A 20,766-nucleotide genomic window follows, 5' to 3' on the forward strand; every position below is an offset into this window, starting at 1 on the left:
AAAAGCCTCTACCCCTTCGGCCAAACTTCTGAATGCAGTTATTTTCTCCTTCCCATATTCCAACATAGCTTCCAGTAGCTCTTACAAACTATATCCCCCCACTTCCTCAGGAAACATAGAGAGGCAATGCCCCAGCAAGTGATTATTTAAGCAGGAGTGATGGGCACAGAGTGTATTCACCATGAAGGGAGAAGCAGTCTATGAAAACTTCTCTAGCAGACAGTCGTACCTGCAGTATCTGTCATAAGATTTTTCAGAATGTCTTTTTGCAGAAGTCTTCAAACTACTCTTTTCCTCAAAACAGGAACTACCAGTTCTGGTAGTTCAGACATTAGGTTTAGAATACGTAATGTACTCAGAGAGAAGTGGATAACTTCAAGTATTTTGTTTGGATGTTTCATGTAATTTTCTAAAACTATACTCAGGGGCATCCCAGTATTATAATTTTATATAATTCACTTGCATTTCCAAATTACAAGGTCATTATAAGAAAGATTACTTCTTTTATTCAGCTAGGTATGTAATATATGTGACAGATTTGCTCTATGCTATTCTTCATCTATATAATTCTACTTTCTTATATTCTTCATTGATATTCTCTTGCTTTTTCAAATGTAGTTTCTATTATTGGCAAAAATATGTTCCTACTGATGTCAAATCAAGCCAAAGGTACAGAATTGTACATTCATACTACAGAAGTGATTTTTCCTAACATAGTTCCCTGCTGTGCTGCATATCTGGTTGATGGCAATACAGTAAAGCCAGAATAGCCACTTAGTTCCTCCAGAAAAGCTGCCTGCATTTCTGCAGGACTGCATCTCCAAATACTAAATTAACAGGAAAATTTATGCTGAATAGTTGTTAAGATGGTCTATTTTCTTATCAGTGTTCCATTAAGAATAATTTCCTATTAAAAACTGTTTCCAAACACCTACTTCCAATTTTACTTCTCAAACTCTGGCTATTTTTGTTTGATTTATAGCATCCTAAAATTTTGCCCATTTTATTTCATTTATGTCCTTTATGTTCTCAGCACCCACTGGAATAGCAGATATCTTTTCAGAATCTGCATGTTGTTTTTATCTGAGTAGTTTATTTCCTCTCTTTACGTCTGAGTGACTTAAAAGATAATACTCAACTGAACCCTAACAGATCATATTCCAACATTGTCTGACTTGCCACATTTTCCTTTTCTTTTTTATTTTCTGTCTTCAGATTTAAGATGTTAATCTCAGGTCACAAAGTAGTCTATGAATGTAAATTTATTTTTTCTTTTTGTGCAGTTTTTTCTGCACATAGTTTTCTACAATCTATAAAACTAGAAAGTATCATGAAAATAACTGGTCAAAATATGACCTGAAACCTAATAGTAATTATATCACATGCTGAAAAACTGTCCAGGTAGTACAGAGATTACGCTAATCCCAAGACATTATTGCATATCCTTTTTTGAAAACTGTATAAATATTCAGTAGAATCCTTATCCCATCATGTGCATGATGAGGTGACTATTTTATATTGAAGCATGTCCACTTCAGCATTAGATCCTTCTTGAAAGTCTCAGAATAAAATGCTATAAGCATTAATGCATTATATTTCAGGCTTTTATCCTACAAGGAGGTCCACACAGGTGGGACCCAAACTTCATTTTAATAATGAAGTAAATCCATTTATCCAAATGGTCCTATACTGACTTCTTTATTGTAACCTTGCTTATCTTGAAAAGAATATTCACTCATCTAACTGGCTTTACAGTTTCAATTTTAAAATGCTTTTACATCAGCCAAGTACTGTTTTTCCTTTTATTGTCCTCCTCTGACTTTCTTAATTTACCAGGTTTTATTTTATTAGATTTTTTATGCTTTCTTCCCTTTTAATTGTCACACACTATACCCAAACTTAATACATTCATTGATGTTTATGGTCTGAAAGATACCTATAGATTACTGTTTTTCGTGCCATTGCATTTTTGATTTAGAGCAGGCTAGTACAGTGGTAATTATTGCCAACTGGATGTAGTGCATAAGATTACATCTGTGTTACTGAGCTAAACAGGGCTCAGGCACATGCTTGAGCTCCATCATATGATAATCCACGCCATTTAACTGTTAGCCTGCTCTTTGGTATGCTTCTCACCTAGGCCAGCAAGCACTCAGGCAAGACACTGCAGGATGTGGGGAATAGCGTGGGTTAGGGAGTCTTCTTATAGGCAGTATGAACAAGACCACCCTGGCTCAAGAGAGCAAATGGGTTAGCCAGGTGAATGTGAGCTGTAATTTGCTAATGACTCTTGACTGGGTTGTGGAGCATTTTGTTTTCTAGTACAGATGTGATCTAAGAAGTTAAATGCCATCAAAAACTGGTAGAGTGCCTTCTTATGAACCTGTTACCAGATCTATGCAAAGGATTTGAGCTGTTGGCATGGGAGAAGGGTAGACAAAGGTTGACTGTGACTTCCCCATGGCAGGCAAACTCTCAGCCTGTGAGTAGGAGTGGATTTTGGCTACCTTGTGCTACCTCCAGTGGACAGAACAGGGGTACAGAATCTGGACCCCTTCATATCTGCAGGTACTTTTCTATACTTTCCATTAGCATCTCTGTTCGCTGCCTCTTCAACTATCTTTTCAAATAAATGTTCTGATTTGTAGACAGTGGTCTTAGATTTCCTTTTATTCAGTACTATTCTACTGGAAACAAAGAAAAAATTAAACACTCGAGAAACTTGAGAAAAATCTGCTTTCTAGTGTTTCTTTAAAAGTCTGACACATTTTCAGAATATATTACCCAAATGATACTAAGTCAATAATTAGGCTCTCTTAGACAGCATCATATGGTCCAAGCTCTCCTTCAGTTTATCTTTGCATGATGGCAAGCTTAAAGTTCCCATTTCCAATTCTGTTTTCTTTTCACCTACTTTATACTTCACTAAACATTTATTTACAGCAGAATCTTTCTCATAGTCTATCGTAATGTTACTGCTGAACCAGCTGTCTGCTATTGCTCTTCAAACCCATTCTCTTCCCATCAGTGACTTTCACGATATGTTTTTTCTGGTCTTTCTATGAAACCAGAAGATTTGTACAGTCATAAGGTCTTAATTCTGGATCTAGTATCTCTTTTTTCCTGATCGCTATCAGATCCAGGACTGAATTAACTCTCATTACTTCTTCCAGTTGTTTTAAGTACTATACAAAAATATCCTCCTGTAACCTACTTTGAAACACCTCTTGCATGTAACTCAAATTCTTCTTTTACAGTTTTTCATACATTTTCATACACATAGCAATATATCTATATATATCATACATGTAATATGTCTGTATATATATATATGATGATCATAGAGACCCTCATAAACCTAGAGAAAGATAAATGAATCAATCCTTCAACACAATCTTCAGGGATTTTGCATCTTCCATTTTCATTTGTGAAATTATTTCTGTGTCTGCCAGCCATGTGAATTTCAGGATCTGCAAGCAGAGTGGTTGTTTTATAACTTATGCTTCTCTCACCTTATATTCCTTATATTGCAACAGATAGTTATATTCTATTTATGTCTTAGCCAGACTTGTTTGTAATGTGATCAAAGAACATTTCTTGGAATCTGTAGTGGTACTGCACCTCTCAAGATTTAGATACACACCTGTACCTAAACTGTTTATGAACAGAAAGACTTATTCTTTCATGATTATTTCCTGCAGGACTTTATAGATGAAGTATGTTTTCACATCTTGATGTAGCAATTCACCCAACTTTATTCTCCTCCTGTAGATGTTTCCCTGTGGTTACACTTACTCATTTGCTGAAAAATCTTCCCTGTTTTGTTAGTATTTCCAGCTATGCTTTCCTCAATGTTCCTAATATATCTAAAAATAAAGACTTTTTAACTGATTGTTTTAACTGAGACATTATCACTCAAAAATTGCAAATCAAAAATATACAAAGTATATTATTATCTTCAAACTACAAATCTAAATTCTAGATTAGTAGTACTATCAAGCAAGTAGTACTAATTAAAGAATACTATAAAACAATAGTTTTGTACCTTAACAAGCTATATCAATACAGTACTCTCAAAACTAATTTTCCAAAAACTACACTAATTTAAGTCAGTTTTGTGTACGTCCTTCTAACAATAATACACCATTGTTAGAATTATATTATTTCTCATGATGAGTAAGGCCTTATACCATAACTACTCAGCTGTAAAATGAATATGACTATTAAGTGAGGGATTATTTCAGGATTTGTATTGCATTATATAGTTAATAAAAAGGACAAATCTTCAGTGAGCAATAGTGACTTAAATATATGCATGCCAGTTTATACCATTTGAGGATATACCCCAGAAAGTCCTATCAGGTTTTACATAGTTTTTAATATTCTTTCTTCTTCTATGGATGATTTCATATAGTTCTTTTTTACAAAAATCATTGCAGTTGATGCAAGTTCTTTCTGGCAAAAATCTTCCTGCTACTATTGTTCAACACAAACTCTATCATTGGTGTAACTGTTTTAGAGATTCCAAATTTCCTCTGCTTTCTAATCCTTGTCTATAATGTCATCCTCATGCTCAGTAAAAAAATCTGGCAAAGAAAGTGCTTTTTTAATGCCCTCAAAATTATGCAAAGTACTGCCTGTAACTACACTAATTAAAAACTTTTAGGCACCATAAATTACATTCTCAGTCACATCTCCAATCATTTTCTTGCATATTCTATTATTATTACTGCAAATTACTTTAAGTATCAGAAGAGGCTTCAGAGTTATTTTACACATCTAAAGCCAAAGTTCTGAACTGTATGATGACAAACACTATTTATGTTTTATCATGGTATTCCTTTTATTGCAATCCAAATTCACATTATCTAAAGGACATTTTGTATAGATAATATGTAGGTAGCTATCCCACAGAAAAAAATAACTTTTATTTCATATTTCTGCTATAAGAGAGTCTGATTTTCAAAAATTCTCCCGATTTTATGGATCTATATCTTTTAGTTGTCTTTTTTAAACTCCTTATATCAATATCAATACAAAGCACTCTCCACTAGCATTTTTCTTTATCTGCAAATAAAATCTGAAAACTTATGCCATACCATTTATGAACACAGTATGTTTGCTTTTATTCAGATGCTCCTTTTACGTTAGCATTCCTATATTGAACAAGTACCATAAGTCTTTATTTTTACAGGAATGTTTATCTCTGTCCATAATTATTATTCCATGGATGCAGGAAGCAAGGTACTTTGATCTTCTGAAGGCACATTTATCATAAAAAACTTTAAATGCTGTCTCCGAATTGTTAAGTTTCTTCTTTTCCTTACTGGAAGTCCTACAATAGCAGATCCATCCAGTGTTTAGAAGTATATATATTCTTGAGTATATATGATCATGCTCAAGGCAATATTTTAGGCAAATGGATGCACACATATGAGAAAAAAAGTACCAGTATTGAACCAAAAGAGTTAGGAGAGTCCAGTGCAGAAAGGAACCAGAAACTTAGGTTAACAGAAGGAACCAAAAAAGAAGGAAAGAAGACAGAGAACTCAAGAAAAGGAGATAAATCAAGAAAATATTACCATAGGGAGAAGGAAAATAATTTCACCTTTTAATAAGTTAGACTTTACCAGTAACCAACTTTGTAAGTCTCCCCCACTTTCTGCAAGTGAGCCATATAGAAATTAATTGTTAAAATAAAGACTAAAGCTGTATTTTATTAAATCTATATGTCTTTAATATGGATTTTATACTCTTCACACTGATTTTACATTTCTACAAACATCTTTAAACCACAATTACATTAGGAAACAAGCACATTTTATATGAAGACAGAAGAACAATATATTTTGACTATTCAAAATCATAAAAAAATTAATGAGTGCCATATTCTTCTTTTTCTATGTCTTCACTACAGTACTATCAGTCCCAGAAAATATTGGTATCAGCATCAAAGGAAGGGTCAGCAATCTTTCACATCAGAAGTTAGGACAATACTTTCAACATGGATTGTCAGAGAGGTAGCAAGTGAAAAGCTTCAGAAGACATGGTAGCTAAAAAGAGTCAGGAAAAGAGAAAAAAAAAACAGGGAAAGATAAGATAATAAGATCAAAAAGGACAGGAAAAACAAATACACAGAAAATGGTAACTGTAACAATTGTGTTTATTCATATTAGAAACAGTACAAGAACACTGACAGAAAAGGTGAGGAATAAGGCAGCCAGTCTTAAAGAGGTCTGGAGAAGAGACCTAGTACAGTATGAAATGCTCAGTTATTCCTCAATTAAGGTGACAGCCCACTCACTTAACTTTAGCTTGAGCAAGTCAGTTCAGAGGAGGATTCCTGTGAAGTCAGTAGACTGAAATGGGCACCTCCAGAGGGCGATTCATCCCATTCTAAGGTCTGAATCTTAGAGTTTGAATCACATAGTTGAAATGTAATTAATTTTGTGAAGTTCACTAGGTATTTACAAACCTAGCATCATATCTTAAAGCTAAAAACTTACAGATAACAACATCTGGATTAAAATGAGATACAGCATATTTTCAACTTCCTTTAATCTGAACAAGGAATATTTACAAATGACTTTCATCCACACAGACCATGTAATATGTTTGAGCGGTATAATATTTTACTACCGAACACTACTTGTGTGCATTACACTGAGCACAAAAATGAAGATTGACCCTAACAAAATAAAGGAAGTTTGTTTTTCTGTTAGAACTAATTAAGTACTACTGGGGCTTTATGTTTATCTGCTGCAAATAAAAATTAAAGCTTGACATCACTGGGATTCTGTATTCACAACATTCACAACATAACAGTAAGGGCTGATTATAAAATACAGCGTGAAGTCTCTTATTTAGAACTTCTAAAAGTTTTATGAATGAATATGAATAGTACAGTTATGTCAGTTTTTCAGTATTCAGATCTTCACTGGGTGCCCTTAAAAACTGCTGCTCAGTGACACAGACATGGCACAGGAACAGGAAACCTATCACACAGCAATTTATAGAATAGTTCTTATGTAGACCTATCTCTATCAGCAGAAATTAATACACTACATTCCAAAAAGTAGATGTTACCATTTCAAAATTAATTGTGAACTGACACCATAAGGCCTCTCCCTGCTCCACCCATTTTCCACTCTCTGTCTCCAGTCAGCAAAGAAGCAGTTTTAGAGGGGATGTACATTTACTGCTGTACATCTGCTCAGAGCTCAGTTACACTTAAGTGTTGCTCAGGTGGACAGTTAAGGCGTTTTATGCATACCACTGAGTGAATGTAAGAAAATGGGAGGTCCTTATCTCTGTAGATAAAAATAAACAGGTTTTTGCATGGTAATTTATGAAGACCAGTTATACTCACTGTGTGAATAATAGTTAATTGCTCAGTTTAAAACACAAGATTTCCCTAAACATTTACTCTGCTATAATACCACATATACTCACAAGAATAATGCAGTAATTAAGCACATAACTGAACAAATTACAGAATTAAACTTTTTGGCAATTTCCTAATTTATTTTATTTTATTACAGCTTATGGATGAAATCCACATACTGATGTCTAACCTGTAACAAATGCCAATGTAAGTAATCCATTGTTCTACAGCCACATTTGATTATGAATGAATTGACTTTGCCTAGTCCTGCTGAATAATGATTAATTAGCAGTTTCTATTTTCAATTTCAGCATTATTACAATTAGGTTTTACACACAAATTTTGCCACTCCTAACTGTTATTGCCTGCCTGCCTGCACTCTTTCCCAAATGCTAGTGAGTAGAATTAACAGAAATACATATTAAAAAATGGCTTTGATTTGGTCATGTCTAATAGTGGGGTTTTTAAGAGCTAACCTGGGAAAACAGAACATTGGGGCAGTCATCATTTTATAGTAGGATAATGCATTTTGTGATCCAGGTCGGCCCTGAAAGTCAATTTAAAGCCTTTCTTAGAAGAGATCATGTTAAAATAAAAATGCACAGTGAGTAAAGTACAACTCAGCACAGCAGTTAGTCAGAAAACTAAAGTCTCGCTCTGTTTGCCATGTAAGCACAAAGCATAACATATCTGAGCACTAAATACAAAATATTACTGTAAACACTTACCTGACTCCTCCCTTTCACCCTATTATTTCTCCTATGCTCATTAAGTTTTTTAATCTTTCCTTTCCTTCTGTAAAGGAAAATAATTTCCTCCTCTCCATTTCAGTTTCTTTCTTTGCTTTATCCTACTCACCTGCACAATTTCTGAAATTCCAAATTTTAAAAGGGCTATGAATCCAATCCTGGGGTGAAATACCAAGTTCTGAAAGGTTTTAGCATAGCTGAAGATCAGTGAGTGTTTGTGTTCTGTCATTTCCAACAAATTTGTAAAATCACCAGAATAAAGTTCATCAATGAAAATCTATTTAGATAACTATAGTCTTAGAATGAAATCACCATTCTGTGAAGAGCTCTGCTCACACAGCAAAACATAACAATGATTTTTACTGATTTGCACTATATCATTATCTCTGGTACCTTATTTTTATGCTTATCTGTTAAGAGAAGTGAACGTTCACTTCTCTCCTTTAGTAGCCATTCTAAATGATGCATTGAATGCTTTAATGAATGAAATTATTTATGTCTTTAAACACTTTATAACCACCTTATTATATGTAGAAGATAAAAATAGCTAGCGTTAAGACTAGCATATTGTACAGAAATATAAATATTTTCTCTCCTGTAACAATTCATAAACAACATTTATTACCTGCAACCACTACACATATTTTTAGACGCCAGCTCTTCTAAACACAAAATCCATCTTTACAAAATTTTTTCAAGTAGCTTAATAGCCATAATATCAAATGCTGTTTCACACATAGTATCAACATGTGATGTTTCACTGACATGGTAACAGGAAGTTAGCTCAGTGTAAGTTATTTTGTAGAAGACAGTGCCAGAACTTCAAGGTGTTACCTCTCAGGAATCATGAACTCCTGCAGTCTTAAAGATAATATGACATATGACAAGCAACGAGAGTAATGCAAATTTTTAGGAACCAACATTGACTAACTAAAAGAATGATCTCTATATGCACTATAGAAATCTGCCCAAGAAAGAAACACCAGAATAGTTTCCTATTAAAATAATGTGCCCTCTAACAAAAAGAAAAAAAAGTATGCTTTATTTTACTATTGTTACAGTCATCTTGGTACATAATCTATTCGTATGGTCACATGCTGGAAGGATTATTAATTTCTGAATTTTAAACTCTAGCAGAAATCATGCATCTTGTTAGCTAAGTTTAGTCATAGACATAAATATGCAATCATAATCAATATTAAGAAGCAAAACTGTCAAATAAAAGCTTAAAACTTATTAAAATATCTGTGACAAAAAAACCCCACTGCATTTAAAAAAACGTATGCATTTAAGGGGATGCCCTATCACATTGCTTTCAATATTTCTGCTGACTCTTTAGTCTTCATGAACAACTTTCTAGGGATCAGCAAAGTAATAATTAAGAAAAGCAACCATACTGTTCATAAGCTTCAACTTATCGCCAGTAGGTGCAATAATCCGCTGAAATTATTAATTTATTTTTAGGAAGGTCATAGATCACAGAAAAACGTAAATCAAAGGGACCAGGGTTTAGAAACCTGAGATTTTTTTTCTGCTGTCTAGTAAGACAAACATTATCTAAAAGTCATAACTCACCATGTGGAAAAAAAAATCATCACATTTTTATGAGTGTTACATGAAGAGGGGAAAAGCAACTAATTACTTAATTTATGATCAGCAGATTTCAAATGACGGGACATGTCCCACTTGAAGAAGGTGCAAACTGTATGTTGGAAAGGAGAAGCATTATTTTTTCACCCAGCACTTCCACAGCATCTCATTTGGATCCCTTTGTATTCACTGGTGAGGCTACACCACCAATAATGTGTTTGGGGCTTCTTGTTACGAGATGCTAGAGCACCAGAGAAAGCCAATGAAAGAGTTGTCAAGCACTGGAACAGGCTGCCCAGGGAATTTAAAAGATATGTAGACATGGCACTTAGAGAGACAATCTAGTGGTGGACTTCATACTGTTAGGTTTATAGTTAACTTGATGATCTTAAGGGCCTTTTCCAACCTAAATGATTCTATGATTCTGTTCTATGATTCATTTGTCTGTTTGCATCTGCAGTGAGGAACCCAATATGCAGGAGGCAGAAGAGAAGCTTTAGTTAGGAGAGATTTATAGGACCATTTGAACCTTCATGTGTAACTGTTTCTGGAGTAAGCAGAAAAGTAGGTTTTCCACTTAAAAGGGTCATGTGCAGGAACTGGAAAAGAAGGTGAGGTTCCAGAAGACATGGGGAAGGGTATAACTAGGGCAGGTGTGGAGTGAGCAAGATTCAGAGAGCTGTAACCATGCTTTGTAGTAAAGTGACTTCCAACTGATAGCAGCATATTTATCCAACTGTGATCTTTCCACCTCTTTACAGAAACTCCTTTTCTGATACCTATTCCAAATTCTTCATTCACATACACTAATGCCCAGACCTATCAATGCACATCATCACTGCTTCTGTACCCATATGCCTTGTCTAGTCTCATGAATCCCTCTTTCGTCACTCATGGATGACACCAGGAAATCACCTTTTTTTACACTTTAGCAGAAGTCACTGTCTCCTCCCTCACATGTTCCTTTCTGACACAAGACAAAGATTCCCCTCCATCTCATATTCACCTAGTAGCTCAAGTCTGAGCAAAGACAACTTCAGAATCATATAACTTAGCAACAGCTATTTGGGAAGATAATACAAAACATGCACAAATCACCTCATTTTACATATATGTATCAATACAAGAGTAAGAAATATGGAACACAAAAGTTAAACAGAGCATGTTCACCTGCACCTTTCTTTAGTCCCTTTTAAAAAATTACTGTCAATAACATTGTTTTCCAGTATTTTGTTTAAATTTCATAAAATACACCATAATAGTTTTAGATAAATTATTTCTTCAAGATAAACATATTTATACCACTTGAATATGGCTTATAATTTGGTGAGCCTAAAATTTGACACCACCATAATTCCTAACACAAATATGCACAGTATGTTAGAAAAGATAACATCTCTACAAATTACTTACGGATGTGCTTATATGACACTCAGGTCAACAGGAAGTAACGTATGTCAAGGGCAACTAAAATACAAATATTTTATGATGCTGGAAAATTTTCAATAGCAAAAAAAAAAGTATCTGGAGCTGCTAAAATCCGTGCAAACACCAGTAAGGTGGCTTGAGAGCCCTGGCATCTCACAGCAGCAAGATATTCCTGATCACTAAGAGTGATATTCCAACCCTGTGGCAGGCAGGAACTTCAGGTTCAAACCCTGTACTTTAGTCTCATTGAGGCTGTGAAACCATAAGAAACAGGGAGAAAGAATCTTCTCTTCAATTTGCAGCCCCTGCTGTTAGAAAGAACAGCTATAAGTGCCTGCCTTCCTGAGTGGCAGAACTGGCCACAGCCTGCTGAGCTCACAGTTTACGGTGTGATGGCTGCTGTAATCCAACAGCCACTGCCTCCCTCTGATGACAGATATGGCTGAACAGTGGGGTCAGCAATATCTGGCCACTCTGACAGCCAAGGCTCCTGGATCACCACAGATCCTGCTGCGAGATCCTTCAGGGTCAACAATAGGTCTCACTCCAACTGTGAATATTTTCCTTTTATCACCTGCAATCTTTATCACTTTTTCAGACTGTTTAGGAACAGGTGGACCAGCAAAAGTGCCAGTACAAACTTTTGTGAGGTGGCAGTGTGAAAACTGCCCATTAGCCACTACACTGTTCCTTATCTTCTAACACTTTACTGATCCACAAAGAATTTTAAGTGACTCTATACTTCATTTTGTTAACAGTTTTTGGTTACGGAACTTTTTGAAAACTTTTTCACTCTTTTCTGTGAATCTGCTGACTCCTTCAAATAACTTGCAAAGCTCTAAGACAAAACTACTTGTAGAAAACCCAAGACGATGGTTGCCTGTTACACCTGTCAATGTTCTTATTAACTGTATTCTTTATCACATTTACTGGCATTTTGTCTGTCATGGTAGCCAGATTTTTTAGTTCTACTAGTTCATGACCAGCACTAGAGCCCTTTTTAAAACTAGGGTCAAATACACTACTTTCCATTCCTCTGTTATCAAGGCTAAATTAAATGACAGATTACAAAACACAGTGCATGGCTCACCAATTTAATTTCTGACTTTTTCTAGGACTACTGAATGAACATGTTATTTGGCAACTTATTAAAGTTTATTCTATCAATTTGTAAAAACATCTTTTATTGATATTTCAAATCTGAACTATTCCCTGTAAAAAATGATTTCTATGTAGGGATGTCCGTAATCTCTATCATAAACCTTGCCAATGCAATGAATTCAATTGTTTCTTTCTGTGATGGCTTTGTTTTCAATATTCTCCTTAACCACAATTATCTCTTAAACTTACCTCCTTACTAGCAAAACTTACACTTGAAAAAAATGGGGTTTGGCTTTTAGAATTTTAGCCCATTGCATTTCAAAATCTTTTTGTTCCGCCTCATAATAGGTCTACATTTAACTTGCCAGAATTGTGCTCTTTTCTGCTTTGCTTGCTTGGATTTTAACTTTTTTAAAAAGCTCTATTAATTTCTAGTAATTTCCTTTACTGTTGAATTGTGTAAGATAATTCTTATTCAACTGGGTTAGACTCAGAAAACAAAGCCCCTGTGAATTTTTTAATATTTATTTAAACTGTATCTTCATTAGTATGCAATTCTTTTTTACACAACACTGGGCCTTTTTTCCATTTTATTTTAATCTTTTTCTCTCCTACAAGGATGAGAAACTTGAATATGATATCTCACTACTGAATGGTTCTTCTATTTGTTGTGTGCTGATCTTGACTAAATCAAGGGCTGTCCCCCTCTTCTGTATTCTCTAGCTTGTTTGCCCAAAAAGTAGTTCTTGATGATATCTAAATACACAACCTGTGCAAGATGGTGTAATGTAGCAGAATGTTAAGTTTATCCAGTCTGTACATATATAACCAAGGACTCTTGCTACAATCAAGCTTTTGGGTTGTACAGCCTCTCCAGTCTCCCACAGTATTTCACAGCAACTGTCTCCATCCCATCAACTAGCCCAGAGCTCTTATTAAACTTCTCCTATTCAGCTACAGAACCACTTGTAATTAAGTTTTTTTGCTTATTCTGATAAAATTATTTGACTATAATTTCTTTGGTACATACAGCATCATTTGTCTGCATAGTCTAATCTACCATCTCTGTATCAGTCAGGCACTAAACATTCCATCATCTCTGTATGACCTATACTCTGACATTTCATCGTCCCTTTGAAAGGAAAGGGTTACATGCAGACCCACTTACAGAAAGAGGGTGACATACCTGGGGAATTTCTAATGGAATTCATCCTTAACACTCTTCTGAAGAATCATTACCCTCAGGGTACAATGGAAACAGAGCACTATGAGATAGCAATGTGCCAAGATACCAAATGAAAACTAGTCTAAGTTCCTTCTCAACAAAAATCAAATGGCATTTGAAAAAAAGACTGACAAATGGCACAGTTGTGGTTATTCAAGATTTCTGTACCAAGAGAGGCTGTGTCAGGAAGGGAACGAACTAAGGATGCTATGGAAGCACAAAAAGTCCTTTAACCTTCTGCACACACTGCAGAACTTTGTGATATTTGCATTTACTTCCTTATATGAGGAGGGAGAATCTGTTCTTACAGCTGTAGAGAAGAGAAGAGAGGGATGCTTTCAGGATACAATGCCAGTAGCTACTGACTTGAGTTTGACAGCTGAGAAGGCCTCTGAGGCTAGCATTTTTTCTGTTGGCTTTTTTCCCTTTTGTGAGGCCTCTAGTTGGAGAACCTTCTTTCTGCATTAAATATGATGTGACATTAGGCACAACAGAATCTAACAGCTACACTACAGCATCCAGCGGGTATTCATTATTATTTATTTGTATTACCATAAATCTTGGAAGGCCTTACCCTGGACCACTTCACATTACGCTGGACCATGAATAAACACAAAACAAAATATAGATGTGCTGAAATTCTACATAAAGAGACAACAGAGAAATTATGGCAGAGTACAAATGCAATGACACAGTACTACTGCGATATGTGTTGGCATTAATATACCTGCAATATATCTGTTGTCTAGTGAGATTGTTTTAAGCTTCACAGTACCTAAAACTTTGAAGAAGAAATTTAAAGGAAGATAGTGAACATTTCTGTTTATGAAGAAGTCAACCAATATATGAGAGGCAGTCGAGAAGAAAATATCCAGTTTGGTCTGAAAATGTAATGACTGAATGATGGAAGTTGGCATCCTATGTTGATCAAAACCAAACTCTTGATACTGAAGGAGAGGTATCAGGTAGAAGTAGTCTTGATGGGCCTTGAAAATAAAGACAGATAGCTTATCTTTATTGCTTTAAACTGAAGGAGGAAATTGAAAATAGCAAAGGAGTAAGTTCAGAAAACGGTATTTATAGTAGCATAACACTTTGAGTAGCTAACAAGCATGGCAAGGCTGCAATTTGTCAAGGCAAAAGTAAGAGATTTTCCAAGAAAGACATGATCCATGAAAAACCTGGCTGAAAAAATAAAATCATCTGACAGAGAAGAATGACCATCCCTAAAAGATTGGAAAAAGATTCCCAAATGCAGATTTACCCTAGACTTGATGACAAAAGAAATGACAGCATGACAGTGTCTTTCATAGAGAATATAGAGATTTTCTGAGGGCATCAACCTAAATATGAAAAAAACTACTAACAGAAGACCAATAGTTCTAACTGGAAATAAAGAACTGAGAGCACGGTTGAGGAAAATTTTCATGCATAACATCTGCTTAGGATTGGAAAACAAGAGGTATATGAAACACAAAACATTGTTTTTCCCATAAATACTGTGAAATGAGAAAATTCTTTCATGTCACATTTATTACTAACTTATTACAGCTATCTTTGCTGCCATGTTTTGACTTTCAAGGGTTGAAGAAAAACAATGTTCATGACGCTAGATTATGAGGAGTGTCTCATTCGACACAAAGACATGCTATATCCAGTTTGAAGACAGGACAGTCATGATACAAGCCAAGTGCAAACAGCAACAGAGAAAAAGATCTCACAAACTTACAACTAACATGCTTAATGTTCAGGCACATTCCTTTGCTTTTCTTCTCAGTGCACAGAAGGAAACTTACTCTGTTGCTGTAGTTCAGCATTTCAGCTCTTGAGGTATTCTCAAGTCCACACAATGCGTAGCTGTGCAGCAAATGCCCACTCCCTACATTCCAAAACATCATCTCCTCTTGTTATCTTATTTCTTACTTTTCTCCTGGTTTCAGTCTTTTACAGCATCACAGCACAGGTTAAACCAAAGAAACAATCAGATCAGGTGCTCAACAACAGAGGTTAGCAGCACTGAGTAGTGGAGAGCTGCTACAGCTCCTCCTGTAGCAGGAGACAATTCAGACTTCCGTTTCTTCCGAGCATTTGTAGCAGCGCTACTGCAGGCAGAACAGAGCTGTGCCTCAACACTATCTCCCTCAAAGTACTGGGAAGCTGCCATCATGGGAAGGAGAAGCAGTCACACCCAGGTGATCTGTCTCTCAGTGGTGAGGAGTGAAAAATATCGGATACAGATGAAACATCCAGGGGATTCCTCATACCCCACTCACTGGCACATCACTTTCTTTTCTCCTCTGAAACTAGATCTGTTCTGAAGCACTTCTTTTGGTCTAGAGCACAGCTAAAGAGCTGTGGTTTAGGTTGGTTTTGGGTTTTTTTTGCAGTCACCTAATCTCCCTCTACTTTTCTTTCTTTTACTCAACTTAATGCAAGTAAGAATATATATGGCAAATAGGATTAAAAGGTAAAATCAGTAAACCAGTAGTTCTAAACATTTTAAAAAATATGCCAATCAATTTTTTTATGCAAAATGAAATATCCAATGTTCTCAAATCATGATTTCATTGCATATTGAGAAATCTGCATTTCATTTAATATTGCAAAATCTCAACAGAATCACTATCAAAGTTTTTAAACTAGAACTCTGAGAATTCCCATCCTGTAACGAACATAATAAAATTGTGGTTTGAGCGCTGTTGAAGATGATGCATTTCAAAATCATTAAGTTTTGTGTTAGAACAAGAAATTACAGCTTCTGCTTAGCACTAATTTTATTTAGCAACCCAGTGTCCTCTGTTCTTAGTTGTAACTGTCACCTTGAATCCTCGGTTTATACAGGTAATTCACAACTAGTCAATGCATCTTCTTCAAAACTTCAAAGTCCTTATCCTCCCCTCCAACAGAAAATGAAACAAAAACCAAAATCAACAACAACAACAACAAAAAAAAAAGTAGAGAAAAGCAGTTACCAAACGTTTTAAACTTAAATCTATCATATATTCAGTGCAAAGAAAAATACCAGTAGCTATGCATTTAGTTCTCCTTTCAGGTGTATTTTTGCCATCCAATTTCTGGTTCTGTGTTTTCTTTGGGGTTTTGTTTTTGTTTTCTTTTTTTAATTGGAGTCTTTAGTCTGCTTCTGATCCAAGTCTGATTTCTTCTTTGGTCATGCTCTTTCTTCCAATTATTTTCCTTTCATTCTGCTCTTGTGCCAAGCAATAAAAATAATCCCGTCCTCCTTAACCTTCGCTCATCAATTACTGTCTGTGTCCTTGCTCCATGAGACAGAATCTCTAACTGTCCTTACACACAACTCCTCTAGACCTTTACAGCCCCTTGATATTCACAAATTCAGTAACATTTCCAGTTTTTCCATTTTTTGACACTAAGACAATTGAAAACATTCTTCAATTTGAATACCAGAAAGGAAATACATCATCATAAAAAAGGGCATAATTTACAATACTCCTTTTGTTATACAGAGAAATCCCTACATATAGTTTTTGCTCATTTGTATATAAAAATAGGAGTCAAAGCAATGACTGTACCCATAGCTACAGGAAAAGAACTTCCTCCTTAATGCAAGGATAGATATTTATAGTTATTTTGGGGTGAATCCACTGATATATGATATGGGTAATATGTAGTTCCTGCCTAAAACTTAGCTAATCAGCACGTATAATCAAATTCACTCATAATGCCAGCTCAGTCAAATTTAACCAAGCTACACTGACACGAGTGTAAGCATATATTTATTAAAATGTCAATGTTCAACCGAGCAAGACAATTATCTCAGTAAATCAGTTTGCAATATCTACACAACTATTAGTGATATAAACGGTTTTATAGAGCTATACATTTCAGAAAGTTTATGGGTGAAAATACAGAGCAAGTCACAGACATGCTATTCTGAAAATAAAGAAAATAAACAAATTAAAAGTCTCTACCTAATTGCAGTACAGAAGGACTTGAGGTTTCCATGTTGAATTACCCAAGAATAATGAAATCCTTTAACGAGTATACTTGATATATTTTCTAAAAAGAACTGAAGTAATTTGACATAAGTCAAACCTCTTGATTCACTTTTTATCATCATTAGATTGTCAACATCAGTAAAGACTAACTATTGAGAAAGTCAATCATTTCAATGTACTTACAGCTCAATTTTCTCATGTGACCAACTATCCACAAAGCCTCAGTGCCATTAAGAAGTTTTGAGGAATATAGTATTTGGTACTGCCAAAAAAACATAATTAAGAGAATGCATGTAAATTATAACCATTTTCTAATTAGAAATGTTTTATGATTAGTTCATGTCTAAAATACATACATTATCCCAAAAGGCAGGTTCCAGCACAATCAATGATACACTGACAGAATTCACAGTTAGGAGTCACAGTGGGGTCCTGATCTTGCAACTGAACTTTCACAAAAAGAACCCCGCACTACTGCAGAATCTCCTGAATTTCAATAGGGCCCTACCCACACATAATCAATTACAGTCTGCCTATGTGGGAGTAACAACAGCGAGAACAGGACCTGTTCCTCCACACACCTGCAAAAATACCAAGATTAAAAAAAATAAAATTAGTAACATGCAGCAAAACCTATTGATAGCCTGTTTTATTACAGCATTTAACACATAATAAAGGAGTTCCATACATCTCTAAGTTGCATATTATTTACAGGAATTTTCAGCTCGTTCTTTAAAGAATTTTGGCTTAACATTGCTTGTGGATTTTACATGTAGTGGTAGCAAATTACGGGAGCTTTTAGTGATACATACTTGAAATTTAAACTTTTAATTATTATTTTCTCAAAATTAATTATCCTAGTTTCTTTGGTCTATTATGCAAGTCACTTTTTAGTGCTTAAGCCTTCTTAAAATCTGTCCCACAACACCCATTTTAGGGACACAGCATAAGCCTGTGAATTTATTGAGGTGTGCGTAATCGTGAAAGTGTCTGACCACACAGAGTAGCATCCAAGACCAAAGTCTTTGAAAATACATAACAAAAAGCAGTTTAGTGTTAGTCATTTTTAGACTAAAAAGGAGCAGCTTTTTGGAACAAAAATCCTCATGAAAATCAGTGATAATTAGTTATTTGCTCAGTTTAAGCACTTAGTGAAGGTGTTTAAAACACAGGGAGCACCCAACATGTTAAACAAGAATATACCACCACCTTGCTGCTCACAGAAAACTTAACATTCATAATTTGACCTTACTCTTCTTATTAAAAATACATTTATCTTGATGTTTAAAAGGAAAATGCGATAAGTTACAATGTTTTTATATATTATAAACCATTTAAAAGCAGGTTAGCCCTAGGTGTCATTAAATAATATTTAACAGGTGACACAATGCAAGATTCATGGTAATAAGGGTTAAAAGAACCTAATAACCACCAATAGATACTATAAACATGCAGAAAACATTTCTTCATTCCTGTAATACAGACAGCATTGGAGAAACAATGATATTAAAAAAAAAAAAAACAACAAAGAAATCTGGGACCAAATGAAAACATTTGGGAATCTAACAGAAAAACCAAAATTTTCATAAAACACAATACAAGTTTGGTTTGGATATTTTTCTTTTTTTTGGTAATGATGAGTTGGTCTCCTCTTGGTTTTGATTTCATGAAAAAAACTATAGGAAAATTAGCAGAAAAAGGAAAAGAATATCACAGGTTTTTGTTCCTTGCTGTCAGGTTGAAAACTGGGCAGGAGGAAAATCAAAAAAGTTGAAATTCCAGGATGGTTATCTTACAATAATGGACTGCCAGTGTTTCTTCTCATGTTACTGCTTTTAAATTTCACATTTCATATGCATGACTCTTAGGCTTCTGTTACTCTGAGAAATTCAACTTTCTAGAGAATATGCTACAGTGCTACAGTTCTGTTTAAAAACTGTAATATCTTGACCCCTGTCTAACATTCCACAGAAAGTTTAAAAGTATCAGACATGTGCCAAATTAGTGTGCCTACAGTAAGTGAAGCAGTACCTCTGGCAAGTGTAATCCCATTTCTCATTGACTGAGATGAATGGACAGACCAGACCTTTCAGGACAATTGTGACAAAATCACGCAGCTACAGATTTAGCATTTCCCAAGTTGCAATGCAATGTGGTAACCTGATGCAACTTGATCCTAATATTGTTTTCTATCCCTGTATCTAGCTCCACATCTTTCTTCACAATTTAAGTTAATTGGAATACAATGCATATTTTCTGCACTGTTCCAAGAGTGTAGGTTGTAGGATGGGTCAGGGACACATAGCAGCAGTCTAAATTACAGTCAGTTTCTGGAGAGAGCTGAAAACACAGTTTAACAATTTTGACGGCCTAAGAGTAACAGAGGTAACATCCAAACAGTCAAAGAAATTAAACAATGAAGCTGTCTCAACAGTTCCCTTCTCTGACATGGACAGGAAAAACATGTTTCTAATCCAAGTATAGAAACTACTATAAAATGGAATGATTCTCAAGCGGTTTGGGAGACTAGAAGGCCCTGGCAAAACCAAGTTTTTTTCATGACTAGCATAAGTAATGAAGTCTAGTTACTTATCAGCAAGCTTGTAGGTGCCACCAACACACTTCTGCAGAATGCCGGCCCAAACCTAGCTTGGCTGTTTTCCCATTCCCTTCTTAACAGATTTCCCCAAATTCCAGCTTCTGACATTTAGCAGAACAAGAGGCAGCTCACATTGTGGCTAGGTCTGAACTACACATGTGTTGACTGGCAGCCCAACCAAGCATGCCGACCTGCAAGTCAACATGTTGAACAGAACAGAAAATTTCTGAGTTCGTGCTGCAGCTTTTTCTACCCTGGGGGCACTAATTTGAGTCCCTTCTCTACTCACAGCTGCTAAGTTTCATTCAATTTGCAGAAACTTGACTTTGTGACCTCTAACTCTATATCAAATAGACCTGAAATTAAGCAGTGGATTCAAAAAATATTAGGAGATAACATTATCCTATATATCTTGTTTTGTTCAGAAACTAGGCATGAAAACACTGTAGCATAATCACTGGGAAAATAACTAATGATTCTTATGTCATTTATGGTTTTCATTGAAGAGTTACACAACAAAGTCAGCTATAACAGAACACAGATTTTTATGTGGTGATAGCATAAACGAATCCAGAGAATGTAGAGACTGTTTCAATAAAACGGGCTTTGTTTTGCCACAGTGAACAGGGCCCTAAATACAGGTTGCTTCATGAAGGTGAAAATTTAACAGAAATACAATTTTATATTTCTTTTTAACTTACCAAGAATATAAC

The 20,766-nt window shown here is 35.2% G+C and overlaps 1 long non-coding RNA gene across 1 annotated transcript in view; it reads left to right on the plus strand.

Annotated features, from left to right (window-relative positions):
* The first annotated feature begins 2,453 nt into the window (after window positions 1-2,453).
* Window positions 2,454-20,766, plus strand: part of LOC113949669 — a 54,724-nt gene continuing 36,411 nt past the window's right edge. The window contains exons 1-2 of the long non-coding RNA XR_003528515.1: window positions 2,454-2,568; window positions 7,542-7,591. This is a non-coding gene — a long non-coding RNA (uncharacterized LOC113949669). The remainder of the gene's footprint in view (window positions 2,569-7,541; window positions 7,592-20,766) is intronic.

The sequence above is a fragment of the Corapipo altera genome, unplaced genomic scaffold (genome assembly GCF_003945725.1).
Source record: "Corapipo altera isolate COAL_440 unplaced genomic scaffold, ASM394572v1 0, whole genome shotgun sequence".
NCBI lineage: Eukaryota > Metazoa > Chordata > Aves > Passeriformes > Pipridae > Corapipo > Corapipo altera.